This window comes from Balaenoptera musculus, chromosome X (assembly GCF_009873245.2).
Source record: "Balaenoptera musculus isolate JJ_BM4_2016_0621 chromosome X, mBalMus1.pri.v3, whole genome shotgun sequence".
NCBI lineage: Eukaryota > Metazoa > Chordata > Mammalia > Artiodactyla > Balaenopteridae > Balaenoptera > Balaenoptera musculus.
In genome coordinates this window covers 124,511,049-124,531,707 of record NC_045806.1, presented here as the reverse complement: position 1 = coordinate 124,531,707, position 20,659 = coordinate 124,511,049, and the positions used below count along the sequence as shown (strand labels likewise).

The 20,659-nt window shown below is 38.8% G+C and overlaps 1 long non-coding RNA gene across 8 annotated transcripts in view; it reads right to left on the bottom strand.

Annotated features, from left to right (window-relative positions):
• The window catches only part of LOC118888526, a 130,800-nt gene that overhangs the window by 31,370 nt on the left and 78,771 nt on the right, over positions 1–20,659 (bottom strand). For all 8 annotated transcript variants that reach the window (XR_005018316.1, XR_005018313.1, XR_005018317.1 and 5 more), the window contains 4 exons: positions 18,500–18,626; positions 15,447–15,611; positions 15,248–15,334; positions 6,424–6,620 (listed from right to left, as the gene is read on the bottom strand). This is a non-coding gene — a long non-coding RNA (uncharacterized LOC118888526). The remainder of the gene's footprint in view (positions 1–6,423; positions 6,621–15,247; positions 15,335–15,446; positions 15,612–18,499; positions 18,627–20,659) is intronic.

Genomic DNA, 20,659 nt, shown 5'->3' with positions numbered 1-20,659 from the left:
TGTCTTCTTGTATTTTGAGTACTGAGACATCAGTATGATTTTGTTCCTTTGTAGATGATCTGCTTTTTCTTGCTAGGAAGTCTTCTCTTTGTCTTTTTTTTTTTAATAAATTTACTTATTTATTTATTTTTGGCAGTGTTGGGTCTTTGTTGCTGTGCGTGGGCTTTCTCTAGTTGCAGTGCGTGGGCTTATTGTGGTGGCTTCTCTTGTTGCGGAGCACGGGCTCTAGGCGCACAGGCTTCAGTAGTTGTGGTACGTGGGCTCAGTAGTTGTGGCTCGTGGGCTCTAGAGTGCAGGCTCAGTAGTTGTGGTGCTCGGGCTTAGTTGCTCTGCAGCATGTGGGATCTTCCTAGATGAGGGATTGAACCCATGTCCCCTGCACTGGCAGGCGGATTCTCAACCACTGCACCACCAGGGAAGTCCCTTCTCTCTGTCTTTGATATTTAAAAAAATTTACTAGTATATATCTAGATATAGGTTTACCTTATATATCCTGTTTAGCAAACTCTGAATCTTTTCAAACTGAAGTCATCCATATTCCACTAAGACTGGGGAATTCTTGGTCTTTATTTCTTCAAATGCTTAACTCCTCTCCAGCTCTTTTTTCTCTCATTCTTGGGTTCTTATTAAACTGACGTGACACTTCTCTTTCCATCTTCTACATCTTCCGTGTTTCTGAAGGGTTATTTTTTTCGTATTTTTCAATTATTATTTTAGTTCATTAATGTATTCTTCATTTGTACCCATCTTGTTATTAACCTCCCCCCCACCATCAGGTTCTTTATTTCAACTCATATTTTTCATAGCTGATATTTCTAGATGATTCTTCTTTGTAACTGTTTATTTTTGCTTCATGTTACCAATACGCTCCCTTGGCTCTTCAATGATACACTAGTTTGTTTTCAATTATTGTTTTGACTAGTTTATTAAGTTTGCTTTGTCTGGTAAGGTCTGTTAAGTTTGTTGTCTTTCTTTTGGAATAGTTATGTTACTTAAGAGGATCAATGCCCAGTAACTCCTAAGGTTACCACAGCGGTTTTTTTTTTGATTGGGCAGACCACCTTTGTTATAAGTTTCAATCAGATTTCTCAGATTAATGTTAGTGACTCCACTCTCATTCTGTTAGGTTTAGGTTATACATTCATCCTTCCAGGGGTTTATTCACCCATCCAAAGAAACAATCTTTTCCACATCATGCTTAATACATTAAGGTTTCTGAGAAAATTCAGTAGAGGCAGAATTCATCTGAGGGGCTCTGCTTTTCACCTATGATAACCACTGACAGAAGTTTGGACTCTCTTTGGGCATGGCTACACTAAGTTAAAAAAGTGGGGTGAAAACAGCACTTTCCTGGGAATTAGTAGACCTAAGCTCCAACCACAATTCTGTCACATAATAGCTGTGTGATCTTGGACACATCACTTAACTCTCTAGGCTTCAATTTCTTCATTTGTAAAATTAGGGTTGAACTACATCATCTCTAAGGTCCCTTCAAACTGTACAAGTCTATCATTCAGTTTCATACGGATATACCATTCCAAAGAAACATCAGTATTTTATGTAGAGGAATCTACTGCTTTAGAAAAAAAAAAAGTACATAAATTTACTTTTGTAAAAAGACAACCAAAAAACAGTTCTTTTTATTCCAAACTATTGATCCAACACTCCACACCCACCTTGTGCCCTTAAACCTGTGTTTGGAAATGTTTGAATCATGTAAATATGAGAATTAGAAACACAATAATAATCAGTTGTGAAGCTATTTAAAAGAATTTTTTTTACTTTTTATACAATTTTACAGGTTACTTTCCATTTACAGTTATTACAAAATATTGGCTATATTGCCCGTGGTGTACAATACATCCTTGAGCCCATCTTACACCTAGTTTGTACCTCTCATTCCCCCATCCATTGCCTGTCTCCCCTCCCCACTGGTAACTACTAGTTTGCTCTCTATATCTGTGACTCTGCTTCATTTTTGTTATATTCACTAGTTTGTTGTATTTTTTAGATTCCACATATAAGAGAGACCATACAGTTATCTGTCTTTCTCTAACTTATTTCACTTACCATAATACCCTCCAAGTCCATCCATGTTGTTGCAAATGGCAAAATTCTACTCTTTTTACGGCTGAGTAATATTCCATTGTATATATGTGCCACATCTTCTTTATCCATTCATCTGTTGATGGACACTTAGGTTGCTTCCATGTCCTGGCTATTGTAAATAATACTGCTATATACAGATGGCCAACAGGCACATAAAAAGATGCTCAACATCGTTAATCATCAGGGAAATGCAACTCAAAACCATGATGAGATATCACCTCACACCTGTCAGAATGGCTATTATCAAAAAGAACACAAATAACAAATGTTGGCAAGGATATGGAGAAAAAGGAGCCCTCGTACATTGTTGGTGGGACTGTAAATTGGTGCAGCCACTGTGGAAAACAGTATGGAAGTCTCTCAAAAAAACTAAAAATAGAGTTACCATATGACTCAGCAATTCCACTCCTGGGTATTTATTCGAACAAAACAAAAACACTAATTTGAAAAGATACATGCACACCAATAAATTTACTTTTATGTGTAAACCATGCAACCTCCTATAGAATAATTGAGAAAAGAGGAAAGTCTATATGCAAGGAGTCCAATTTGCAGCTTACTCTGCAATAAAGCTCAGTTTCTAACCATTTCCTTTATTAATCTTACTCCTAGCTATAGACTACCTCAGGGCATTTTCACAGCTTTCACCAAACTGTTCCCATTTAGTTTTAGCTGCTAAATCTATAGACTCCAAGTGCTAAATACTAGATTAATAGGTCCTTACTAAGAGTTCCAATAGCTCAGCTAGCTCTTGTGCTCCCAGCTTAATCTCTCTCGTCTTCCCCAGTAATCAGCCTTTGCATAGTTCCCAAGTCTCAGCCCCTTTCTCCAGTTCCCATTATTTTTCTCTCCTTGAATCAGAGTTTGTGAGCTGCTTTTTATGCTAGAGGCACATGATGTCATTGTGTCTACCCCCAGCTGTTCTTAATTTTCTCTCAGCTCAGCTCTCTTGGAGGACTCTCAGCAGGCCCAAAGACACAAGCCCTCCCTTCCAGGGTGCAGATGAAAAGCTGGGGTGGAGGCGGGGAAAGGGCAATTCACCAACCCATAATGACTAATCCTAGCAAAATAAAGGGCAGGGCCCTTTTAAGAAACAGAGCACTCCAGGAGAGGGCGGAGCCAACTGAATAAACCCCAGACTCTGATATCAGAGACAAGTGTGCTCCTGGACGCTGTCATAGCAACAGGAGTTCGCTATCCAAGATGTTGACCATCTCTCTACCTTAGGCAGTTCTCTTAAGACCTGAGAATCATGCTCTGAGCGCTGTCTTGAATCACCTGGCTCTAACTACCCACAGTGCCAGCCTCCTGCCTCCCACCAAGGACTGGCCTTCTCTGTTCAGAGAGTTAAAATGGATGGTGGGGAACTCTAGACAAATTTAGCTCTCTCCTCCACAGATGCCCAGTGTTTTGTGGTGTTGTAGAAAATGCCCTGATATACCAATTCACATGACTCGTAATTCTTATTGAATTTACGTCCCAGTATCCATAAGTGCTGCTTGAAAAATGATGATGTAATGATGCGTTACACAAAGGAATGAATCTCTGAGGTGGAAATTCTTACTATACAATGGCACCTGGCTAGAGCAGATAGGATAGTACCCATACTAGTAACTTTGAAATGAGTTTCCCACTGGGATAGTGGTAGAAATATTTTTCCCTCATTCTATTTAGACCAGCAGCCAGTTGAGAACAAATCCCTCCAGAGCAGGGCAATTTTGATGGAGGAGAGTAGAACACAGTGGAAACCCATGAGGCAGGACCTAATGGATGAGATAGCAGTGGTTCTCAGCCCTGACTACACGTTAGAATCTCTGGGGGGGAGGGGGGGTGTTAGTTTTTAAGTTTATCTTGAAATAATTTTAAAATTACAGAAAAGTTGTAAAAACAGCACAGACAGCTGCCACACACATTTCATTTAGCATTTCTCACGTCAAAATTTTACATAACCATAGTGCAGTTATCAAAACTAAGAAATTAACCTAGGTACAATACTATTAACTAAACTATAGATTTTATTTGGATTTCACTAGTTTCTCCAGTAATGTCCACTTTCTGTTCCAGGATCAAATTCAGGATACCATGTTGCATTTAGTTGTCATATCTCTTTAGTTTCCTCCAATGTATGACAGTTTATCAGTCCTTCCACATCTTTCATGATCTTGAAGAGCACTGAGCAGTTATTTTGTATAATGTGCCTCACAAATCTTTCCACTAATGTCCTTTTTCTGTTCCAGGATTGAATCCAGAATATTATGCTGCATTTAGTCATCCTATCTTCCTAGTTGCCTCCAATTTATGGCAATTTCTCAATGTTTCCTTGTGTTTCACGACCTTCACAATTTTAAAGATCGCCACGTACTTTGTAGAATGTCCCCCAGTTCGGGTTTGTCTGATGTTTTCTCATGATTAAATTGGGATTATGTATCTTGGGAAAGGATAGCACAGAAGTGAAGTACCTTTCTCATCACATAGTATCAGGAAGTACATGGTATCAATATGACATACTGGTGATGTCAGCCTTGATGACTTGGTTAAGGAGATTTCTTCCAGTTTTCTCCACTGTAAAGCTACTATTTTAAAAAACGATTATGTTGATATAGTTGTAGATTCACATGAAGTTGAAAAGGTGATACAGAGAAGTTCTGTGTACCCTTTACCCAGTTTCCCTCAATGTTACATGTGTATATTCTTGTAAATACCACTACAATCAGAACAATTTCTACAATCAGAAACAGAACAATTCTATTACCACAAAGATCTTCCTCATGCTACCTCTTTATAGTCACAACCCTCCTCCCAACCTACCTAACCCCTGGACACCACCGATCTGTTCTCCAGTTTTTAAATTTTATCATTTTAGAGAATATTATATAAATGTAATCAATCAGTATGTGACCTTTTGAGACTGACTTTTTCTACTCAGCATAATGCCCATGATATCCATCCAAGTTGTTGTGTGTGTCTGAAGTTTACTCTTTTTATTGCTCAGTAGTATTCCATGGAATGGATGTACCATAGTTTGTTTAACCACTCACATATTGAGGGACATTTGGGTTATTTTTATCTTTTCATTATTGCAAATAGCTCTGCTATGAACATTCATGGACAGGTTTTTGTATGGATGGAAGTTTTCATTTCTCTGGGATACATGCCCAGGAGTGCGACTGCTGAGTTGTATGGTAAGTTTATGCTTAGTCTTGTAAGAAACCACTAAACTATTTTCCAGAGTGGCTGTATTATTTTTACTTTCCCACCAGCAATGTATAAGAGATCTAGTTTCTTCATATCCTCACCAGCATTTGGTATTATCGCTATTTTAATTTTAGCTGTTTGAATAGACATATAGTGATATCAAATAATGGTATTAATTTGCATTTCTGTAATGGCTAGTGATGTTAAACATCTTTTCAAGTGTCTATCTGTCATCTACATATCTTCTTCAGTAAAATGCCCGTTGCCATTTTTTGCTTATTTTCTAATTGGATTGTTCTTTATTCTCTTTAGTTTTGAGAGTTCTTTATTCTTTGTCGAATATGTGGCTTACTGATATTCTGTCCCAGTCTGTAGCTTGTATTTTCATCCTCTTTAACAGGGTCTTTCACAGAGCAAAAGTGCTTAACTTTGGTGAGTTCCAATTTACCATTTTTTTTTCTTTATATGGATCATGCTTTTGGTGTCAAGTCTAAGAACTCTTTGCCTGGCCCTAGATCCAAAAGATTTTCTCCTATGTCTGTTTTCTGAAAGATTTATAATTTACATTTTGCAAACTTACATGATCCATTTTTGGATAGTGTCTGCATAAGGTGTGAAGTTTAGGTTAAGGTTCTTTTTTTTTGCCTATGGATGTTCAGTTGCTCCCATACCATTTGTTAAAAAGGCTATCCTTCCTCCATTGACTTGTTTTTGCAACTTTGTCAAAAATCAGTTGAACCTATTTGTGTGGGTTTATTTCTGGGTTCTCTATCCTGTTCCACTGATGTGTGTGTTTATCCCTCTGCCAAACCCCACTGTCTTGATTAATGTAACCATATAATGTCTTGAAACCAGGTAGACTGATTCCTTCCACTTCCTTCTTCTTTTTCAAAATTGTTTAGCCATTCTAGGACCTGTGCCTTTTCATATACATTTTGAAATAGTCTTCTGATAAGAACTTGGAAGTGACCACTCCCATCCTTTCAAGAATACTGGGCAACCAAAAAAATCAATGACTTTTCTTGGACCCATCAGAGAACCGGGGTTGCAGGGCAAACCACCACCCCAAAATCTAAAGATTTAGGAACATCCAGAGAGATACAGCTGTAATTTACTTACCCGGAAAAGAAGGCTCTGGAATCATAAACTGGTAGGAACACCAAAACTGGTAATTTTGACAAATTGCTGGAGGAAGAATGTGGACTACTGTAAGAGTGAGAAACTTCTGAGGACTGAAGGCACAGGGGCAGCCCCCAAATTTCAGGAAATCCACCAAATTCTCACAATAAAGATGTGAATAAGATCCTCTTGTGAATCTGGCAGGGGGAGGGAAAGAAGAATCATTGTGAAATATGCCTAGAGCCTTCTCCATAACTCTACAAGGAAAAAGACTTTGCCACACCTTATCCTAACTGGGGAACGGCATTCCTCCCACTCCAGCCTCCCTCTAGCCAACGTTAGAAACCCACATACAAAGGCAACATCTTTAAGGAAGACGGAGTGGGGGGAACACCTTACAAGGGAACAAGCATAAGAATTATATCAGACTTCTTGTCAGAAACCATGCAAACAAGAAGAGAGTGGAATGAAATATTTAAAGTGTTGAAAGAATAAAAACACCAATCCAGATCCTATATCTGGCAAAATTATCCTATAGAAATGAAACGAAGTCTTTCTCAGAAAAAACAAAAATGGAGGGAAATAAAAGAAGACTTGTCCTGCACAAAATGTTAAAAGAAGTTCTTCAGGGGGAAGGAAAATGATGATAGAGGTCAGAAACTTGGATCTTCATAAAGAAAGGAAGAGTGTCAGAGAAGGAATAAATGAAGGTACGGTAAAATCTTTTATTTTTCTGATTCTTAATTGGTTTAAAGATAACTGTTTAAAGTAAAAATAGTAACAATATACTGATTGATTATAGCATATGAATAAGTGAAGTAAATTACAACAATGTCACAAGAGATGGAAAGGAAGATTTAATAATACTCTGTTATAAGGTACCTGCACTACATTTAAAGTGTTATTTGAAGATGAACTCAGTTAAAAATGTATATTGCAAACTCTAGGGCAACCACTAAAAATGTTTAAAGAAGTATAATTGATATTCTAAGAGAGGAGATGAAATGGAATCACAGAAAATCTCAGTTAAAACCAGGGAAGGCGGGAAAAAGAGCAAGGGAGTAATTTTCTTTGCTCTGAAGTCCACTTTATCTGATAGTAATATAGCCATTCCCACTTTCCTTTGAATAATATTTGCATAGCATATCTTTTTCTGCTTTCACTTTCAACTTACTTATATATTAACTAGAAAATATAAATAGTAAATAGTAAAACTACTATCTGTCCCTTTCCATACTTTATTAGAACTGAATTACTAAGTCCAGCCCACACTCAATGGAAGGGAATTAATCTCCACCACCTGTAGGGAGGAGTATCAAAGAGTTTGTGGACACATGTTGAAACCACCAGAGCAATTAATAAATATTTTGGGGGTGACAATTTGAAGCTATGCAAATATCTTGCCCTCCAAAATTATTACTAGACCTAGTTCTTTTTTTTGAGAATGGTATTTAGAAAACAAGATGTGGTTCTAGGTAAGCTCAATTCTATTTGAATGTTGCTGCTTTTAGGCCCTGCCAGTAGAGAGAGCGAGGGAACACAGGCATGTAAAATAATCCATGTATACACACATATAAATATTAATGCCTGCACCTACTTACCTTTACATGTATATATTTATATACGGATATAGATAAGCTTACGTTTTTATATGGATATCTCTGATTCTAATCTAGTACCACAGAGTTTATTCTAGCTTTCCCTCCTTGCTGATTTGTAATTTCTTTCTATGACAGACTCTCTGAGGTACCTTTAAAAATACAGATGCCTGGAGCCCTATCCAGTATCAATTAAGTTGGATGCATCCATATGTTTTAAATATACACCCAGGCAAGACCAAATACATCATTTGTGGGGCCCAGTGCAAAATGCAAACGTGGGGCTCCTTGTTCAAAAAGCGGGGTAAAAGTGTCACTAAGGTACTACAACGTACAGATTTTTCCTTTCTTCTGCAGCCTTTCATTCAACTTGTCATGGTATTTTCTATTTGCTACTCAATACTATTCTAAGTCAAGAAAAACTAAAAATTTCAATTATTAACATGTATCTTACCATTCATCTTTACATTGTACAATACCAGTTTTAAATAAAAATACCAGAGCATTTAATTCATATGCAGAATCACCAAAATTGCACAATTTGTATTGCATGCCCCAGCCCTGGAAGGTGCCTTGAGCTGGCCAGAAGAGATGAACACAAAGCCAGACTCAAGAAAGTTAGTTATAAGGAGGAAGAGAGGGTCACCTAGATGTGGAGTAGGCCCAAAGGACACTCTCTAGGGCATGGGAAGGCACTCATGAGGCAAGTGTAGACCCTTACAGGCACCTGGGAACCCTACCCCATGACTTGTGTCACATGTGTGTGCTCGGGCCTGACAACTGTTTGGTTTCATCCTTCTTCTAGCTGCTGGCCTGACATGCTGTGCCTTATCAGAGGGCAGGGAAGTTGACCCGGGCATCTCCCTTCCCGAGGCAGATGTCTGCCACCCCATCCGACAGCATATAGGCACCTCTCAAGGGCATTACCACCTCCTCACAAGGATGCACTAGGTACCTGGATCAGGGATGGGCAAGAGATTCACCCCCACTGAAGGTGCTTGGTGCTGTGAACCAAGTGCAAGGATGGTCACTGCCATGCCCCACCTTGAGGGGCTGCAGGGTGCATGCACCTGACTTGACCCTCCCCACATCGAGGCTCCCGCTGGAGATGGATGGACATGGATGCGGGTGCGGAAGGGTAAGGGAGACTCGGGCACCTGGAACGAAGGGAGTGGCAGTCAAGAACCCATCTTGAAGATATGGGGAGGTAATGGGGGGTGGAACCATATGTGAATTGAGCTTCTAAGCCCCCAGTACATTCTCTACTGTCCCACTGGACTTTACTTACAAAACACAGATTCAAAAATAAAATTATTAAGAATTTCAAATGGCAACCGCAAGGCATTAAACCCCCAGCATGGAGCCCCCTTCTGAGCATGGGGCCCTGTATAATTGTGCTGGTCATATGACTCTGAAGATGTCCGTGCCCCCTCTCCCCCTCCACCTGCTGTGACTCTAATGTTCAGCCAAGGTTGAGAACTACTGAGCCAGATACTGCAAGGGTTGGTGGTCAAGGTGGTCTTGCTCAAACCAGTTCCCAGGCTACCAGAGCCCCTCAGAAAACCATGGATGGAGAGACTGACCCAACAGTAGCTGAGAGGAGGAGACCAGACTGTGTATCACTGCCTGAGGCTGTCATTACAGAGATCACAGTAAGGAAGCAGGGAGGTCAAACACTCAGTTTTAAAGAGAGGCTCTCATTCCTCTCTCTCTCTCAGAGCCCACGGCCTTACCTCAGTCCCTGCTGGTTGCATGTTGGCCTGCCTTGCCCAATGTGAGGGGTTTTAAGGTACAGGTTATATACATCTAAGCATAGTGCAGGTGCCAGCTAAGTCATGGAGGCCACCCTTCTCAGCAACTTATTTTCTTACCTATTTTACCCACCAGCAGGTTAGGCTCTTAGCAAGGAACCCTGAGGCTGCTCCAGGCAGCCATCTTAGCCTGGGTCCACAGCTTATCAGCTGAATTCCAGAGTCAGAATATACAAATCCTCTCACCTCTAGCCCCTAGCATGACATAAGCTCCTCAAGGGGTTTCTTTCCTTTTTATTCAACCTTGATTCTTTTTTTAAAATTAAAAACATTATTTTTTAATTTTTATTTATATTGGAGTATGGTTGATTAACAACATTGTGTTAGTTTCAGGTGTATAGCAAAGTGATTCAGTTATACATATACATGTATCTATTGCTATATTTAAAATAGATAACCAACAAGGACCTACTGTATAGCACAGGGAACTCTGCTCAACCTTGATTCTTTTTAGAACATTTTAGCCTCTGTCACCTTCTGTAGTTAGCATAGCAAGCACTCACTTAATATCTGTAGCCTAATTTGCTTGCTTCTGGCCTGCTCATAGCCCAGTTCTTAGAGTCTTTCCCTTAACTTCCATCGCCTTTCTTGGTTCCTCACTCAGGCAAAACTCCTTCCACCTCCTAGCGTTCTCTTTCTAACCTCTCTCTGGTACCCTAATGGTGCTTTATAATACCGAAGTATCTGTATTTACATTACAGGGCAAAGAGAAATAAAATGAGAAAATATACATACTGGGGGACTAATCACAGGCCCTTTCTGCCACTTTGGTCCTGAAAGTCAGTCCCCTGGGGAAGATGGACAAGCGCAGTGTCAAGAACCAGAGCTCTGGAATTTGAATCCTAAATCTGCCTCTTACCAGGTTGCCGTGTGACCCTGGACAAGTTACTTAACATCTTTGTCCTCTGGATTCACTCTCTGCCCTGCTTTCCTCCCCAGGAAACTGGTATGGATTATATCAACAGGCTTGACTGGTCCCTGGCTTCTGGTTGGATTTGGTCAGAAAGGAACTCTGGCCATTGATCAAAGATTGGGAGAAGAGTGTAGTTTCCTCCTAGCTTCCTGCCTCTGAAGTCACCCTGTGGGGAGTTAACTATGTCCCTTGACCAAATACCACCGCTCATCTGAAGGCTACCTGCTCTAGAGGTCTCTCCTTCCAGACACTCTTTCTAGACTCTCCTTTCCTTCATTTCTTTGGGCCTGGGTGATAGGGGTGGAGTAACAGCCCCACTATACTAGCCATAGGGTATTTCGCTAGCCCTTATGGCTTCCCTACACCCTGCCTATGTCTTGTAAATAGTCGCTTTAGTAAACGCTTCTCAAACTATCCTGACTGAAGTGCGCCATATTTCCTGTTAGGACCCTGACTAATGCAGAGCCTTATTTCCATTGCCTTTAAAATGGAGATAGCAACACCTATATCACAGGATTGCTGTCAGAATTTAAATGAGACAAGTCAAATAAAAGTATCCAGCAATGTCTGGCACAAAATAGATGCTGAATTAGCTCCCTCCTCATTTTTTCTTTCTTCTTCAAAAGCTATTTTTTATTTTTGGGTTTGAGTCCTAACATTGTGACTTATGAGCTAAATAATTTTCAACAAGTGCTTTCACCAGTCTGAACCTTAGTTTCCACATTTGTAAAATGGAGTTCATTTAACAAATTCATCCTACCAAAATTAACAAAGCTTCTACTATGTAACAGGAACTGTTCTGAGCAGTGATTTAAGACTATCCGTCTTGCCTATGTCACAGAATTACTGTAAAGATCAAAAAAGCAATGAGTCCTTAAATACTACAAACTTCCAAAACTCACCCAAGATGAAATAGATGAACAGTCCTATTATCATTAAAGAAATTGAATCTGTAGTTGAAACCTTCTGAAAAAGAAATCTTTAGGCTCAGATGATTTCACTAGCAAATTCTATACAAAATTTAAAGCAGAAATAACACCAGTTCTATACAATCTTCCAAAAAATAGAAAAGGAGGAAATGTTTCCCAACTGATTTAATGAGGCAAGCCTAATACTGATACCAAAATCAGACAAACACAGTTCCAAAAAAGCAAGCTACAGACCAATATCCCTCATGAATATAGACATAGACATCCTCAAAAAATATTATCATATCAAACCTAGCAATATATAAAGAAATAATACACCACAATCAAGTGGGGTTTATCACAAAATTACAAGGTTGGTTCAATAACAGAAAAATCAGTCAATGTATCCACCATATTAGCAGTCTAAAGAAGAAAAACTACATGATTAGAGGCACACCTTGGAGATATTGTGGGTTTGGTTCCAGACCACTGCAATAAAGCAAATATCACAATAAAGCAAGTCACATGATTTTTTTGGTTTCCCAGTGCATACAAAAGTTATATTTATACTATACTGTAGTCTATTAAGTGTACAATAGCATTATGTTTAAAAAAATGTACATACCTTAATTTAAAAATACTTTATTGCTAAAAAATACTAACCATCATCTGAACCTTCAGCGAGTTGTAATCTTTTTGTAATAATAACATCAATCACTGATCACAGATCATCATAACAAATATAATAATAAAGAAAAAGATTGAAATATTGCAAAAATTGCCAAAATGTGACACAGAGACACAAGCGTCCCAAATGCTGTTGGAAAAATGGCACTGATAGACATGCTCAATGCAGGATTGCCACAAATCTTCAATTTGTAAAAAAAAATGCAATATCTGCAAAGCACAGTAAAGAAAAGAGCAATAAAATGAGATATGCCTGTATATCAATCAATGCAGCAAAAGCATTTGGAAAAAAGTCAATATATATTAGTAATATAAATTCTCAGCAAATAGGAATAGAAGAAAACTTCCTCAACCTAATAAAGTGTCTCCAAAAAATCTACAGATAACATCATACTTCATGGTAAAAAGACTGAATGTTTTCTCCTTATGACCGGGAACAATGCAAAACATTGCCTCTCGCCACCAATTCAACATCACACTGGAAGTCTTAGCCAATGCAACAAAGCAAGAAAAATAAACAAGAAGCATAAATATTGGAAATAAATAAAATTCTATTTGCAGGCAACATAACTGTCTAGACAGAAAATCCCAAGGAATTGACCAAAAAATTTTCTAGAAATAATAAGTGAGTTTACTAAGGTGGTAGGATACAAGGTCAACATACAAAAATCAATCATATTTCTATATACTCCCAATGTTACCACTGGAAACTAAAATTTAAAAATATACACATACACACACACACCATTTACTGTAGCTCGAACAAAATGAAATATACTTATGTGTAAATCTAACAGAATATGCACAGACTCTGTATGCTAAAAACCATAAAACACTGATAGAAGAAATTTTTAAAACATCTAAATATACAGATAGATATACTGTGTTAATGGATTTAAAGAAACAACATAGTAAAAATGTTAATTCATGCCAAACTGATCTATAAATTTAATGCAATTCCAGTCAATATTCCAACATAACTTTTTTTAGATAAGTAAAATTTATTTGAAAAGCAAAGGAACTAGAAGAGCTAAAATAATTTTGAAAAAGAAGAATAAATTGAAAGATTAACACTATCTGACTTCAAGACTTACTGTAAATCCACACTAATCAAGACAGTGTGGTACTGGCAAAGGGAAGGAGCCATAGATCAATGGAACAGGGAGTCCAGAAATAGACTCACATGAATATGGCCAATTGATTTTTGACAAAGTTGCAAAAGCAATTCAATGGGAAAAAAGTATTTTCAACAAATGGTGCTGAAACATTTTCACACCCATATGCAAAAATATAACCTTGACCTAAACCTCACACTTTACACAAAAATTAACTCAAGGTGGATAATTGATCCAAATGTAAAACATAAAGCTATAAAACTTTTAGAAAAAAAGAACATAGAAGAAACTCTTCATGACCTTGGGTTAGGTAAAGAGTTCTTAGATATGATACCAAAAGCATGATAAACTGGACTTCAAAATTTTAAAGTTTTGCTCTGTGAAAGACACTGTTAAGAGAATGAAAAGACAAGCCACAGGCTGGGAGGAAATATTTTCCAACCACATATCTGACAAAGGACTTGTATTTAATATATAAAGATCTTTCAAAAGTCAACTCTTTATCCTCCTAACCATAAGATCATTCCAATTCAACCTGCCCTCACTGAGCATGTGCTCTAGGCCAGACCTAGTGCTGGATACTTTCACATCCAGTGTCTCACTGATTCCTTATACCAACCACAATTTAGGTAGTGATTGTTATCGCCATTTTAGGATGAGAAAACTGAGGCATCAGTGATAAACAGAGAAAAAATAATAAGATTGATGGGAAACTGGATAGTAAGGCACTTCAATCTTAATCCCAGATTATACCATTTTGATTTCCCATACTGAGGCCATGTTATGATTCATAGAGTTAGTAAGGGTTTTTAGAAAGAAGAGTTTTCACTGAAATACGTAGCACTCTAGGTAAGAGAAACCCGGTCATCTAAACTGAGCCCAAATTAGGGGCATTTGCCCAAGTTGTTGGCTTTCATGCCTGCAAGATACAGCAGGAGAGACATCAGGTGATTAAAGGAAAGACTTCCTGGCTGACCAGGGGCTTCCATGTTCCAATATATGGATGGGTGAGCTCATAGAATATTTGTCTTCAGGAGAAGAGATGTTCTCAAGAGTTTCTTTCAGATTAAGAGATGAAGGAGAATGGGGAAAGTAAAACAGAGAAGTCAAAGAAAGAAAATGTATCCAAAATGCCATTTCTTCTGCCTTAGCAAGGTCAGTTCAACAGGTTATCATGCCTTCCCTCTTGCCTCCTTTCTAATTTCATTCTTTAAATCACAGATAAAGTATTTAGCTTCATTATTTTCATTAGATACAATCATTAGTGTGAATCATAGGATCAAAAAGCCTAAGTGCCTTTTGGGAAATTCAACTTAACCAGGTTTTTTCTTCCTCAATCTCATAATATGAACAGTGATGTGGTGATGGATAATTTGTCTATCCAAGATCATCGACCCCATTGCACCTTTTAAACACCTATCAAAACTGGTGTTGACGAATGCAAATATTTCATTTGCATTGAATGTCTTCAATTTTAAATAGAACTTATGGCATAAATAATCTAACACTAGACATGATTCTAGTAAGCAGAGGCCAAGCCAAATGGGCTACACAAGTATAAAGGCGTCCCCTGTATTAGGGAGAGTTTGAATCACATCGCATTTGTGTGAAGGTTTTCCATTTGACAGAAATAGATTTAACACAGTCCATTCAAAACAGTCTCATTGCAATTCATTGGGGCCTTTAAGAAAGGTGGAAAACTTTAAACAGGCACACTTTATTCTAAAAACTCTTTGTCGGATACCTGTACACATACAAAGACAACAGTCAATAGCAAGAATAAAGGTTTTACCTCATTTCCACAGTACTTTTTTCTTAATATGCCTCCAATCAGCAATGCTCTACCTCTGGAATTCCAAGCTCAACTTGCATCTAAGCACTGTCAAATGAAAAGGAGATAATAAAATTACTAGTGTGTTACAAGGTGATTAAATTTACATAATGACTCTGGATTTGATTAAATGCCAGATCCCCCCTCCAAAAAAAATTACCTGTAGAGGCATTAAATCTTACAGCCACACACTTCACTGCATTTACGCCTTATCCACAGAAGCTCCAGTTTATCTTAGCAGAGATTACTGCCATCCCTCCACAGGAACACAACATGTAGGTAATGCCTGGAAGCTTATTCAGGAGAGTGGCAGGGACTCATGCAGCTGATTTGAAGAATAAATATCAGAAAAATGTGAGAGAGACAGTCATTGTACTCATCCAGAGAAAAGACCGTAGTGCAGACTCAGAGGCAGATCTTTCTACTCTACTAAAAATGGAAGGGCTTCTTAAAATGCTATCCAAATACTTTCTCCCTAAACCCAAGGCTTTCCTCCCATTAACAAACTCTGAGGAGCTCACCATGGGCTTGCTCTTCCAGGAGCACACTGGTGAGGAGTGAGGCCACAGTGTGCCAGGTTTGAAACCATTCCTGTCAAGTTGGTAAGACGATTTATGCATGTTCTGTCACCCTAAATATTATCCCACACCAGGATCGCATAGTGGGTTATTTTCTCATTGCTCAGTTGCTGCACAGCCCTGGATGGCAGTCTTTGAAATAAAAACATTCACACAAACAAGTAAAAACAAAACAAAACAAAACAAAACAAAACAAACCTATGCATTATAGTTTTAACAGGCACCAAAGCATAAGGCACTGTGATACAAATTTCGGAATACCTGTCATACCTATTGAAAAAGATTACACAAAAAAAGTGCTCTTGAACATCATTTGCCTCTAGACCAAGTCACTGGAAAGGGGCTGGTACTGGCTCAGAAAAGAAATGTGCCTTACCACTTTTCAATGGAACATTAAGAAAAGGGACTATAGCATCAGCATGTTGTTCATTTACTGGGTCCAAACTGCTTTCGTCGGAGAAAATTGATTACTTCTCTACCAAGACTGATGTGAACTAGTCATTCCACATATTCCTAGCTTCAGTTAACAGAGTCTTCGCTGGGGAAGTATAGAAATCTAAACTCTACCAAAGCTCTTGGTGTTGTTCAATGTTCTACACATCCATCCCCTTCAAGGGATCCTACTGTTTGCTAACCCATGTGCATCAATCCCTTGCTAGTCATTCACTGAGATTTAGAGGTAGCTATGGTCTACCTACAGCCTACCTACAGTGTGCCTGCACTGCATTCAGCGAAGGTAAGACTCGGGTTTCAGGTCAATGCATTATCATTAAATGATAAATAGTAACCACAATTATGGCAGGCAGGTTGCCTCAGCAACCTGAAACAGTACTTTAGCATATGTCTGACCGACAGTACTTACAAAATAACCTTCTAAAAAGTGCCATTATTGGGCTATTTTTCAAGCATACAACAATTTGAATATAAAAAGACCAAATTTCCAATTGCCAGCACAAAGTAAAGTCTATAAACTAGTGGATTAACATTTTCTAGGCATCTGTTATGGCTCTTAAAAATATGTGTGAGCACAATAAATAAATAGTTTTAAAGGATACAGGATGTCTTTTAGTATTTCCAAAAAATCATATTTGTTAGTTTTTATAATAATCATTTGGAAGGCTAAAACTAAAATTTGTTTTCCTGCAAAATGTTTTTCTTTATCACACCGGTTTATTATGGAAGAGTTGCTGTGAGTCATGAAACTGCCTTGTTCCATTTTTCTTTAAAAAAAAAATCCCCAGGGAACTCAGGGAATTAAACTCATAAATTTAATTTCAATATCTGGTAAGCTGTGAGGACAATTATTAAGGCAGTCATTTATGAGTACCTAGGGGAAACCCAAGTGATAAACAGTAGTCAATACGGATTCTTCAAACACAAATCATACCAAACAAAGCTAATTCCTGTTCATGATAGGATGACAAGCTGAATGGTGAAAGAGGATGGAACGAAGTTAACATATCTTAGAGAGAGAAGCATCTGATATAATTTCATCTGACGTTCTTATAGGAATACCAGAGAAAGACAATAAATAGAGCTAGTAAAAGAGAAACCTGATGTAACAGCTAGAACTGGTTTAGTATAAACTCAAAGTGAATGGAACCAATGACAGGGTAGGATAAATTTCAAACGCAATACCACCCAGATCATGAACAACTACTCTCGGGTTATATCAACATGGATTGTAATCTTAGTCAATATAATCAAAGTACATATAGCTACATACACTGTTGGGGAGAGAAATAAATTAAATGCATTATTGATACATTGGAGCTGTTTAAATCAATCGCATGTGTTGTGTATTATAAAGTCAAGTATTTCCCATATAGAGAATCTTCATCAAATGAATACGAATGTAACTGGAAGGTATCTGTCTGTACAAAGAGGCCACTGAGAAGCCCACAGAGACTGTGATGATAGGGAAGAGATTCCTCTTTGTTTAGGGGAGGGTGGTAATCCAAGACTTCTTTTGTCTGCAGAGCAAGTCCATAAATGGTCAGACTTACCTCTCCAGTTGTATTTCCAGACCAGTCGCCATTCCCCTAGGTTTTCACACCTGAAGGCTGTGTGGTTCCTCAGCCTAAACTATCTTTTTTAAAGTGCCATTAAAATGTCTTCCTGTAATAGTCTCATCAACCCTTTAAAACCAAGCTCAAAATCTTCTTTCAAACATAATATTTCCAGAGTCCCTAACTAAATTTAATTTTTCACTCCTCCAATACTCCCACAGCACCTTGCTTAAACTTCTGTATATACCTTTATTATTATCTTCCTTGTATGAGAATGAACAGTGTACATGTTGACTTCCCTGTTAGACTGTGAACTCCTGGAGGGTGAGAGCCACGTCTTAGTCATTCTTTATCTTTTTCACAGCAGGTATTCAACAGGTATTTGTTGAATTGAATTGGATTGGAACGGGAATAAACACATCATCTAGACATTTATTATTGAGAAAGTCCCACAATTCCAGGGCAACTGCTATTGGTTTGACCTCTCCCTTTCCAGATTTTCAGGTTTATTTTCCCATGCTTGGAATAAAATAAGACTGAAAACCTGAAAATAAGTAAGTAAATAAATAAATACTCTTCCAACTATTCAATTTCTATCAGACAGTTAAGAAATGAAAGGCATTTACCTGACATCTGGAATGGTCTTTCTTTTGGACTCCAAGGGACTTAGAAATTCCCAATTCAGTGAGTGGGCCATGACGTCCAGATTCTGAATCCCCAGAACATGAAGGCAAGGCAGTTGGAGAATCAGGACTGGAGATCAACGAAAAAAAAAAAAGAGAGAGAGAGAGAGAGACCAGAATAGAAATAATCTCCTAGTTACCACATACTTTATCTTGGACACCTCATTCAGGTCAATCTGAATTCCAAGAGGCAACACCCAGGGAAGGCAGCATTGGTAGGGAAAGTGGAGAACTCTGATCTGGAAAATAAAATGAAAGACCACTTCCCTCTTGTAGATTGGCGTTTTTGGTCAAAGTAGGGGTTGTAAGCCTGGGTCTTTAACTGAGGTGGAGCATGAAGAGATTAAACAAAAATGCCTAATAGCTGCTGATTCTGCCTGAGGTCTTCTAACAGTATTACACAGGAAGGACCGTGGGGCTTCATAATGTGGGAATCCCTTTTCAGCTAGAATTGTAAGCAGGAAGTGCTTCCTCCCACCCAAGCTCCCCTCCATGGTTTAGCTCCTAAGAATATGCTATTCCAGCATGCGAGAATTCAGCGCCACCCTCTTGCACAGAGCCTGGCAGGCAGCACATACTCAGGAAGTGTCCTTAGGGAAGCACAGGCTCACAGATAAACGAGGGTTGCTCTGTAATGACTGGCTAGCCAAGAAGTACTTGCTGACTTAGGGAGACAGTACATGTGCTGGTTAAAAGCACAGCTCCTAGGGTCAGATGAACCTGGGTTCAAATACCAGCTCTTCCACCTACTAGCTGTGTGACCTTGGACAATGTCCTTAACTTTTCTGTGCCTCATCTATCATTTGGGAATAATTATTGCACATCCCTCATGAGTTTGTTGTGAGGATTAAAGGAAATGACACATACAAGTCTGATGTACAATAAGTGTTCAAATAAGGGTGTGCTAGAATTAGCAGTTCTTTGAGGGAGGACTCAAATTGTACATGGCCAAATGAAAACTAGTAAGGACAGAACATGTCCAAATAAGCAAGAACTTCATAGTCAATGAGGCTAGACCAGAAAATATAGGCTGGACTTCCCTGGTGGCACAGTGGTTAAGAATCCGCCTGCCAGTGCAGGGGACACGGGTTCGAGCCCTGGTCCGGGAAGATCCCACATGCCACGGAGCAACTAAGCCCGTGCGCCCCAGCTGCCGAGCCTGCGCTCTAGAGCCCACGTGCCACAACTACTGAGCCTGAGTGCCACAGCTACTGAAGCCCACGTGCCTAGAGCCAACGCTCCGCAACAAGAGAAGCTACCTCAATGCCCGTGCACCGCAACGAAGAGTAGCCCCCGCTTGCCACAAAGAGAAAGTCCACACGCAGCAACGAAGACCCAGTGCAGCCTAAATAAATAAATAAATAAATTTATTTTAAAAAAATGAAAATATAGGCTGAAGCTGAAGGAGAAACTCTTATGAAAAGGAGGAAAGAAACTGTCATCAAGTGTTGAGACAAGCCCTGGAGGCTGGATTGGCAGCTCTCTTGAGAGTGGTCCAAGGCCAGAGTGGATAAACGGTGTGCAGGCAGGGAAACTGATCAAGCTAATTTTGATTTCCCTGAAGCATCTGCAAGCCATTGGAATCCTTCAAGTGTTGGAATGCATAACTGGGTAACACCCTCAATATAGAGAAAAGGTAAAAGAAACCTGAGGACAGTGAATGAAAATCCAGTTTATACATTAAAAAAATCGGCCATCTTTAGTGCCCTCTATAGAAAACTCATCAAAACCTCAGGGCTTTCCTAAAGTCACGTTTAACCACGCAGCCTTAAAGGGAATCAGCAGGACTGCATGTACTGACGTGGAAAGTGTGCCAAGATATATATACGTAGAAGTGAATTTACAAAACTGTTTCTAGCTCTAGTCAGTGTTTCCTGAAAAAGCATATATGTGTATGTATGAACCTATATGTATATAGTTGCATAAATGTATACATACATACACTTCTGTATGCACAGAAAAGTTCTGGAAGGATACACAAGAAATTGTTACTGATGATTATGCCTAAGGAGTGAGACTAGGGGCGTGAAGGGGCTCTTCATTTCATATCCTTTTGTACTGTTTGCATTTTTACTATGAATATGTATTACATTTATAATTTAA